Here is a 9363-nt window from a genome sequence, read left to right as displayed (position 1 = left end):
ACCCAAGACCTTGTGCTTGCTTGCTAAGCACACACTCTACCACTGACCTATACCCTCCCCCTTGGCCACTTGTGAAGTCCCTTTCATTCAGCATAATCCATCGGGCACTTGCATTTTGGGGCAGCCTACTCTGGACCCCAACATTTCCCTATTCTGTAACTTCCCTGGAAGTTTTACACATTAAAAGCTGGGCTGTTGACTGTGCGTGTGCGTGTGCGTCCGTGCGTGCGTGCGTGCGTGCGGTCTGGGGGCAGGAGGGAGGGAATGGTTTCCTAGGGGGCCTGCGTTTCATGGACCCAGTTTCTTAGTTCTGAGAACAGGTCTGTTCAAGGAAACAGTTGTAGTATCTCGTCTCAGGAGGCGGTGGTGTCGATGGGCTTCTGAAGCTAGGCCTAGGGAGCAAGCAGTCAGGTATCGCCTAAGAGGCACTTGTGTGGACAACCAAAGTACAGCACAAAGGTGAATCGTCGGAGCAGATGAGAAACCAGATTCAGGGCCGGGAGTAGGGGGTCAGTCTGGTAGGAGATTTCCACACATCGGGGTCATCGAAACGGCTCGAGCAGTTTGAAATGCCTCTGATGATGTCCTGGGGTGTTCGGCTCAACTCTCTGAGCGGCTCCCCCGAAAACAGGCCCGAGGATGGTTTCCACAGGAGCTGTTGTGGCCATTTCTCTGACGTTTACCTCCCGTTGTCCAGCTTCCGTCTGCAGGGCTTCAGGAGACGGAGCGTTTTCGTACTCAATGATGCCAAGGCAAAAGGGTGAGAGAAAATGGGAAACATTCGTGGAGAGGGTCCTAGGCAGATAGTGGAGGCAACTAGAAGACCTTCAGTCTCCGGGCTGGCTTTCAGGTTGAGACAAAAACCCTAAGGAAAGCGCTTGCTGCCACAGCACATAGACTAACATGGGAACCATCCAGAGAAGATCAGCACGGCCCCTGAACGTGGATGACACACGCCCATGCGTGAAGCGTTCCATAGTTTTAGTGAAGTCAGTCACCCAGGGAAAGACAGATATCCTATGCCATCACTTCTAGGTGGGATCTGAAAGTAAGTCAAGACACCCATCCATACATAAATAACTCCATTTTAAAAAGACTCCGAGGAACCTATTTACAAAACAGAAACAGACTGGACTCGCAGACATGGAAAAGAAACCGATGGTTAACACAGGGGACAGGGTAGGGTGGAGGAACGGGGTAAGGCGGAGGGATAAATCAGGAGTTTGGGATTAGCAGATATAAACCACCCTATACAAACTAGGTACACAAGTAGGTCCTACTGTCTAGCACAGGGAACTATGTTCAATAGCTTGTAATAACCTATCCTGAAAAAGTATACGTGTGTGTGTGTGTGTGTGTGTGTGTGTGTGTGTGAATAAGTGAATCACTATGCCGTACGTCATAAATGAACACAACATTGTAAGTCAACTATACTTCCATTGACAGAGAGTTCCTACAATAAGCAGGCAGACAGACCGACAGACCGTCAGACAGACAGGCAGGCAGGCAGACAGACAGACAGACAGACAGACACACACACACACACACACACACACACACACACACACACACACACACTGTCTGTCTGTCTGTCTGTCTGTCTGTCTGTCTCTCTCTCTCTCTCTTTCTCTGTCTGTCTGTCTATCTGTCTGTCTCTCTTCTAAGGGTGGAGAAGAGTTTGCTGAGCTATTTCGGGGGCCCGCTCATCCTAGTTCCTATCTCCAAGTTGGTTCAAAGTCCAAAAGGCCGTCAAGCACTTAGTCAGATAGGTCCCTCGAAGAATACCTCCCACATCACGATGACAGACTTCTTAGGCCAGCCGAGAAGGTCCTTCAGTTCTGTGCCCATCTTGGCTCTAAGTTGATGTCAGTCCTCCAGGATCCAAGAAAGCCACGTTGGAAAACAAGTGGTGATTTTGATGGGACAGAAGATCAGTCATTTGGGGGGCGAAGGGTGGGGTAGGGAGAGATACCAGCCTGTCTGTCTGTTTTCATCCAGTGTGGGAGCCTTCCCAAAGAGATAACTCGAGAAGAGAGAAACGGGGAGTTGACAAAGAACACGTGCGGTGGCGTGCCCTCCCCCCACCCCAGGAGAAGGCCAAGCCAGAAGTCCCTCCGGATGGCGGGCTCTGGACTCCGGCTTCCAGGGGAAGCGATATTTTTTCCTCCCCATTTCAGGCCCGGAAGAAGAGGGAGAGGCAGAGTGTCCTTCTCGGGCATCCGTTGTTTCTGAAGCACGCTTGTTGCCGAAAGATCGGCCCCCGTCCCCGATGAGCCCAAGAATCCAGAGACGAGGCCTTGGAGCTTAGAAGAAAAGAGGTCATTTTATCGCTCTGCCGGGCAAAGGGGATTCACAGCAGGCTAGCGTCTTCAAAACTGTGTACCCACCTTGGGGATGGAGTGGGTGGGGTGGTTCTAGAGCCATAGCTCAAACAATCAAGCATCGATCACCATCCACAGAATCGTTTTCTCATCAGAAGACTCAGCATGGTGTCACGATGCCTCCCAGGTGACCCATTCTATAGAGGCTGGCGGTTAGATCTCATTATCTCATAAGCACTCAAGGTGTGGCCTTCTTGGTCACTCAGGCTATTTTGTCAGGTCAGTAGTCCCGTGACCGACCGACCTTCTCCTCGGAGAAGGACTCAGAGACCCAGCACGATGATGACTTGCAATGACTGAAATACAGTAGAAACAGTAAGATCGATAGCTTCCAGTTTCAACAACGGGCCTGGAACCGTGAGCAGCAACCGGTCAGTCAGAAGAGTCGACCGTTTTAAGGGCGAGCATAAGAAACCGAATGACACCCCCCCCCAAGCAAATGAATGAATGAATGACCTAATGATCCTCCCCTCCTCTCCCCCCCCCCCCGCCCAAAAACGAAGCAATCCGTTAGCCTAATTCCGGCCATTTTATTCATCCTCCTTCACCCTGAAGCCCCAGTCAGCCACGTGCCACAGTGGTCTGTTTTCTGGTTTCCTCCACCACCCCAACCCCCACCAACGACCACCCCGCCAACATCCCCCCATGCCCAACCACCACCCCAAGCGCGGGACTGGACGGGGGTGCTGGGGGCTGAGGGGGTGGCGATGGCGGCTTGAGGTGAGGGTGGGGAGTGTTCCGCCCAGATCGTATAGGAAGCTCAAACACAGCTGCAGTACGAGACGAGATGGTAGATTTCTGTGAGTCCTCCCTCCTCTTAAAATCCTTCCTAAGGAGGAGACAGACAGAAAGAGAAACATCACCCTCACTCCCAACGCCTCCTGTGCCCTCGTTGCACCCCAAAACAACAACAAGAAAAACAAAAACAAACACAACCACAAATAACTCGCTGTCCCTGGGGAAGAAGGTTTCGATGGCATGGGGATATCATTCTAAACTTCATTCCCTCTTCATCACATTTCATGGAAACCGATTGCAATCTATGAGGCCCTGTGAAGGTAGGGGTTGGGGGGTTAGGGAGGAGGGAGGGAAGGGAAGGGGGGGAGAGAGAGAGAGAGAGAGAGAGAGAGAGAGAGCGAGAGCGAGCAGAGGAGAGGAGGGATAAAAGGGGAGAGGACAGGAAAGGAGAGGAGGGAAAAGAGGGGAGGGAAGGGGAAGTGAGAGGAGGCGAGGGGAGAGGAGAGGAGTGGAGGGGAGGGGAGAAGAGAGGAGCGGAGGGGTGAGGGGGGATGGGAGGGGAGAACAGGGAAGAGGAGAGGAGGGGAGAGGAGAGGAAAGAGAGACAAGGGAGACAGACAGAAAGGCACACGCGTGCGTGCGCGCGCGCGCGCACACACACACACACACACACACACACAGAATAGCGAAATGGAGAGAGAGACAGAGAGAGAGAGACAGACAGACAGACAGACACGGATCTAGGTCAGGGAGACTACACATGGGTATTCTTCTGAGTGATTTTATGTGTTTTCTCAATCGCCACCTATGGAGATAAAAGTCGCTCCCATAAGATGAAGGGAGTCCTTCTGCCACTGCCCCCGGCCCCGCCCTCCAGCACCGCTTGTGTTTGTCAGGGATTCCAAGCCAAAGCACGTGGAGGAGTGGGAGAGCTTCCTGGCGGCCCAAGGGGGAGGAAAGTCCGGCAGCATGAGAGAGGTAGTTGGCACGGGGAAGCTGGAGGCAGGCTGACGAGAAGATGGGTGAGGGGGCAGGGAGGAGGGTTTCCCAAGTTGGAGCGCCAAGACGAGGGAGGGGAGCCGTCGGTGGTCGCGTTCTGACCCCGACCCCGACCCAGACTGGAGCGGATCCCTGAAAGGAGGCGGTTCGGGCTCTCCGGCCGAGAACGCCCCTCTCTTCCTCTTTGTGCAGAAACACCTTCCGCGGACCGAGAAAGTCCATCCCGAGACCCTCGTCGGAAGAGTCCTTTCCAGACCCATCACGATCCTCCTGGGCCAAGGGGTCCAGGGGATGGGGCGGGGCCTCCATTCGATCCGTCTTCCGTCCGTCCATCCATCCGCAAGATCTTGAATATCCATGTAGGATTCCGGATGGTAGCAGTTTTCCAGGATCCTCCAGATCCTTGTAAGACCTCTCCTGGCAGATTCGACCCCTAGGTCGTACCGCGCAGCACAGGGCACTAGATTCAGTCCCTCGGGACGAGGGTTCCTGAAAAAGACCAGGAAAAAGAAGAACACAATCACTATGGTGTGCACCAGCCAGAAACCAGCACAACCTCGTCACTCTAACAGACTTGCCAAAGGCGGGGTGAGGAGAGAAAGTCATAGGATGGCTACCATCCCTCCCACCCCCACCCCACACGCCAAGCCCCCCAGCCCATCGTCATCCCTGCTCCCCTCCCCCTCCCCCTCCCCCTCCCCTCCATCGACGCCCGCCTCCCGCTTGTACCCCACTCCTCTGAACCCAGCACCACCCACCTCGGCCTGGACGTGCTCGGCTCGGCTCGGCTCGGCTCGGCTCGGCTCGGCTCGGCTCGGCTCGGCCCGGCCCGGCCCGGCCCGGCCGTCCGGCCGACTTCTTCGCAGTGTCTAAAATAGCGCCCGGCCGACAGGCAGGTGGCACACGGCACCCGGCAGGGGAGCGAGCGGGACGGTTCGGGATCTCTGGGCGGCGGGGACACGCGGCCGGACAACCAGGAGCACGGACGGCCTGGCGTGCGTTTCTCCACTCGGGGGGCCTCGACCAGGGACTGTGGTACGGGGAACGGGGACAGACACACACACACACACACACACACACACACACACACACACACACACACACACACACACCCACCCACCCACCCACCCCTTCACCCCCACCCCCACCCCCACCTCTGACAGCTTTCATTTGTTTTCGGCCGACCGTCCCTCGATGAGGTACAAGTGCCAGGGCTGGGGCTGGGGCTGGGGGGTGGAGTTCCTCCCTCCACAACGACCCCACACGGGCTCTGTTCCAGTCACCCGAGTCCTCTTCCAAGTGAGACCACAGGCCTCCATCACCCGGCGTGAGCACTCGGGGGAAAAAGTCACCATCCTCATCGCTCCGCTCCACCTCTACACGTGAAGAACAGTTCCCAGCCCACGCCACTCAACCCCACCCCAGGCCCCGATGCCACCCACCGCAGTGGAGAGAAACGAGACGAATCCACAGACGTCCATCCATCCGATGAAGAAACGGACGGCCCCATTCCAAGGAAGCATAGATATCTAGTCAGGAGATTCATCGAGTACTATGGAGGCGGTGGGAAAGGGGGGGAGGGGTGTTGCGGTGGGGAGGGCCTAGAGATCCAGCAGTACAGCTCGTGCTTAGCATGCAAAAAATAAAGGCCCAGGGTTCAATCCCCAGCACCTACTCTTCAAAAATAACCCGCGGAGAAGCAAGACGGCGGAGTAGAAGGACACTCGTAGCTCACCCTCTCCCACAAATACACCAAAACTCACATCGACGGACCCACTCGGCCAATCAGAGCACCTGCGGAACTCCGACAGAACACCGCCCTCTTCGAAAGACAAAGACGCCCAAAATCTGGTAGGAGAAAAGGAGAAAAGAAAGAGTAAAAAGCAAAACAGTGCGGGAGGGACCAGTCCCGCGGGGAGGGAGCGGCAGAGGAGGAATAGGGCTCGTTCGCCAAAACTGCCCCTCTCCAACGGAGAGGCCGACGGGACGGAGGGGGCGCCCCCGAGCCTCAGATCTACCCAGAGCACCCCTTGACCGACCGATCCAAGTGAAACGGGCACAGAGGGTCCCCGCGACACCCAGCCCGAGTCGCAGGCCGGCAGCCAGGGGCCGGGACAGGCCGCACGAGCCGGGCGGAGGACCAGGGCGGCGGCCGGGAGGGGATACAGAGCAGAACAACCCGCCCCCCCCCCCGCCCCCCCCCCGTCCATGACGGGAAAAGAAAGGCAAAGCAACACGGCCGGTGTGCCCTGGGGGGAGGGGCGCCGTAGCCTCCGTCTCCTCAGATCCGCGGCGCCATCACCGGCGCTTCTCGCGAGAAGAGAGGCGGGACGCAGCCACAGCCGCCATAGCCTCTGGCGTGCAGCATGCGGGCGGGGGCGGGGCCGAGACTCGAATCCGCACCCGGGGGCTCCGCAGCCTTCTAGGCAGGACTGAGATTCGTTTACAGCCCGAGGCAGATAGGATATTTCTGCCCCGGTACCTCAGAGAACTCGCGCCACCATGACTAAGAAGGAGCCGAGTTTGGGGACGCAGCTAGGGGCGGGGCGGTTCCACGGTCTTCCCCGAGCCCACCTACGGAGAGGAGCGCCGCCGACCCGAGTCGGAGCACACAGCCGCACAGAGCAGCGGAACGACCGGGGCCGGGAGAGGGCGGGCGGCCAGCCAGCCACCCTCCTTCCCGGGAGGAACGCAGCATCCGACCGCGGTGCCGGGAACACGTCCTTCCCCCACCCCCCTTTTTTTTTCCTTTTCCTTTCTCTTTTTTAATCTCTCTTCTATCGGTTTTACCTTCTGTTACCTTTTTAACCTTGACTTTTGAACAGTCGTCTACGTTGACGGTTTTAATCCCTTTTAAATGTTTCCTTGAAAATCTTTTTATTCTTCTTATTTTTAAACATCCACCCCCTTTCCTTTTTCTCTTCTCTTGGTTTAGATCTCCTGTTATTGATTATTTACAGGTTTCAGATATCGTTTCTCGATTTTTTTTTCTCCTTTTTATTAAGGTTATTAAAAGACGTCTCAACTCGATCGCTCTTCTGCTTCCACTTACTCTTCTATTATTGATTACACAGTGTCTTCAAACCTTTTCTTTCTCCCTCCTTTTCAAATCCTGTGTTTTATCTCTTGTTAAAATCTGTTCTATTTCCGATTACCTTTTAAAAATTTACTTTTGAAACAATTGTGTTTTATTTTCTGATCTTTTCTATTTTTTAAAGGCTTTTAGAAGACGTCTCAACTCGATCGCTCTTCTGCTTCCACTTGCTCTTCTATTATTGCTTGTACACTGTTTTCAAACCTTTTTTTCTCCATTCTTTTAAAATCCGGCTCCCCCACCCCCCTCCCCCTCCCACCGTCTCTGTCTCTGTCTCTCTCTCTCTCCCCCTATCCCCCTCTCCGTCTCCCTCTATCTCCCTCTCCCTCTCTCTCTCTCTCTGTCTCTCTCTCTCTGTCTCTCTCTCTCTCTCTCTCTCTCTCTCTCTCTCTCTCTCTCTCTCCCCCTCTCCCCCCCTCTCCCCCCCTTTTAAAGTTTTATTCCTCTATAGGCTTTAGATAAATACCTAAACTCCTTAAGGACCACAATAGATAACTGATACTCCTTAAGCCACAGTGCCAGAGAGATAGGAGCAGCATGAGGAAGCAGAGGAACCACTCCCAATGAAAAGAGCCAGAGAAATTCCCTGAAAGCACGATCCACAAAATAGACACGGATGGCCTGCTAGATCAAGATTTCAAAAAAGGAGAGATCCAAGTACCGAAGGAACTCCAAGTGATAGTGTTTAGCTGTATACTGTACGTCAAAAACGAAATCGAAGCTCTAAAGAAGAGTCAAGGAGAACTGGTCAGCTCATTGGCTGACATGAGAAGTGGTCTAAAGGCTGTCCAAAGGAGGCTAGATCACGCCGAGGAGCGAATAAGTGGCCCAGAAGACAGGACAACAGAAAGAACCCAATCAGAACAGCTGAGAGAAAAACAAAGAAAGAACAACGAAAACAATCTCAGGGACCTACGGGACCATCGAAAGCGTGCCCATCTACGCACAATAGGGGTTCCAGAAGGGGAAGGAAGAAGCAAGGGGGTCGAAAAGGTATTTGAAGAAAGCATGACTGACAATTTCCCAGCTCTAAGGAAGGAATCCGATATCCAAGTCCAGGAGGCTCAGAGGGTGCCAAACAGGGAGAACTCAAACAGACCCACACCGAGACCTATCCTAATCCAGATGGTCAGAGTCAAGGAGAAAGCAATGATCCTAAATGCCTTTAGGCAAGAGAAAAACAAAGAGTGAGTTCCAAGGGAACCCCCATAAGGCTCTCAGCGGATTTCTCTCCACAAACACGTCAGGCCAGAAGGGAGTGGCAAGATCTATTGAAATTCCTGAATGAAACACAAAACAAAACAAAACAAAACAAAACAAAACAATGCAGCCTAGGATACTCTATCCAGCAAAGCTATCCTTTAGAATAGAAGGAGAGGTAAAGAACTTCACAGACAAGCAAAAACTAAAAGAGTTTTGCAACACTCAACCCATGCGAAAAGAAACATCCACAGGTCTACTCTAAATAGAGAAGAAGCAGGACGGTACAAACATGAGACACTCATCCCCGGAAAGGTGATCACTACCGTTCATTCCAAACAGAATAAACACAAAATTGTAAAAGAAGACATCTAAACCATCAGGAGTGACAGAGGGAAGCAAGAAAATAGAGAGACTTTTATTTTCCCCCCTTCTCCTTCCTTTCTTTCTCTTTGAAACGTTTTGTTCTCGGTAGGATGGGCTTGAGATTCTATTACTATCTGTTTCGTACAGTTATAGTCCTAGGTGAACAGATTTCCAAAAAAAAAACACGAACGAACGAACGAACGAACGAACAATACAGAAACAGACCGACAGATTACAAACTTGAGGTTGTCAGGGGTAAGGGCGGTGGGACGGGACTGGGATCTCCACATGTAGAATAGATAAACACGATGGTACCGTGGAACACGGGGAAGAAAAGTTAAAAAAAAAAAAAATCAAATAAGCCAAATGACGCCTACCCGCCCGAAGAAAGAAAAGTCCATAGACACGGACACGCATGCGTACAGACACCGCATACAGAGAGAGAGAGAGAGAGAGAGAGAGAGAGAGAGAGACAGACAGACAGACAGACAGACAGACAAAGACAGACAAAGACAGACATACTTAAGCCAAGCATGCAAACTAAAAATCCCTACATGACGTGAAGCAACCCAGATCATCCAATAA

General features: G+C 53.2%; 1 non-coding gene across 1 annotated transcript; it reads left to right on the top strand.

Annotated features, from left to right (window-relative positions):
• The first annotated feature begins 874 nt into the window (after positions 1-874).
• Positions 875-983, top strand: LOC140693624 (U6 spliceosomal RNA). The gene has a single exon (XR_012069374.1). It is a non-coding gene; the product is annotated as a U6 spliceosomal RNA (small nuclear RNA).
• The last annotated feature ends 8380 nt before the right edge of the window (positions 984-9363 follow it).

The sequence above is a fragment of the Vicugna pacos genome, unplaced genomic scaffold (genome assembly GCF_048564905.1).
Source record: "Vicugna pacos unplaced genomic scaffold, VicPac4 scaffold_19, whole genome shotgun sequence".
NCBI lineage: Eukaryota > Metazoa > Chordata > Mammalia > Artiodactyla > Camelidae > Vicugna > Vicugna pacos.
The sequence above is the reverse complement of the archived record's forward strand: the minus strand, read 5'-3'. Positions and strand labels throughout refer to the sequence as shown.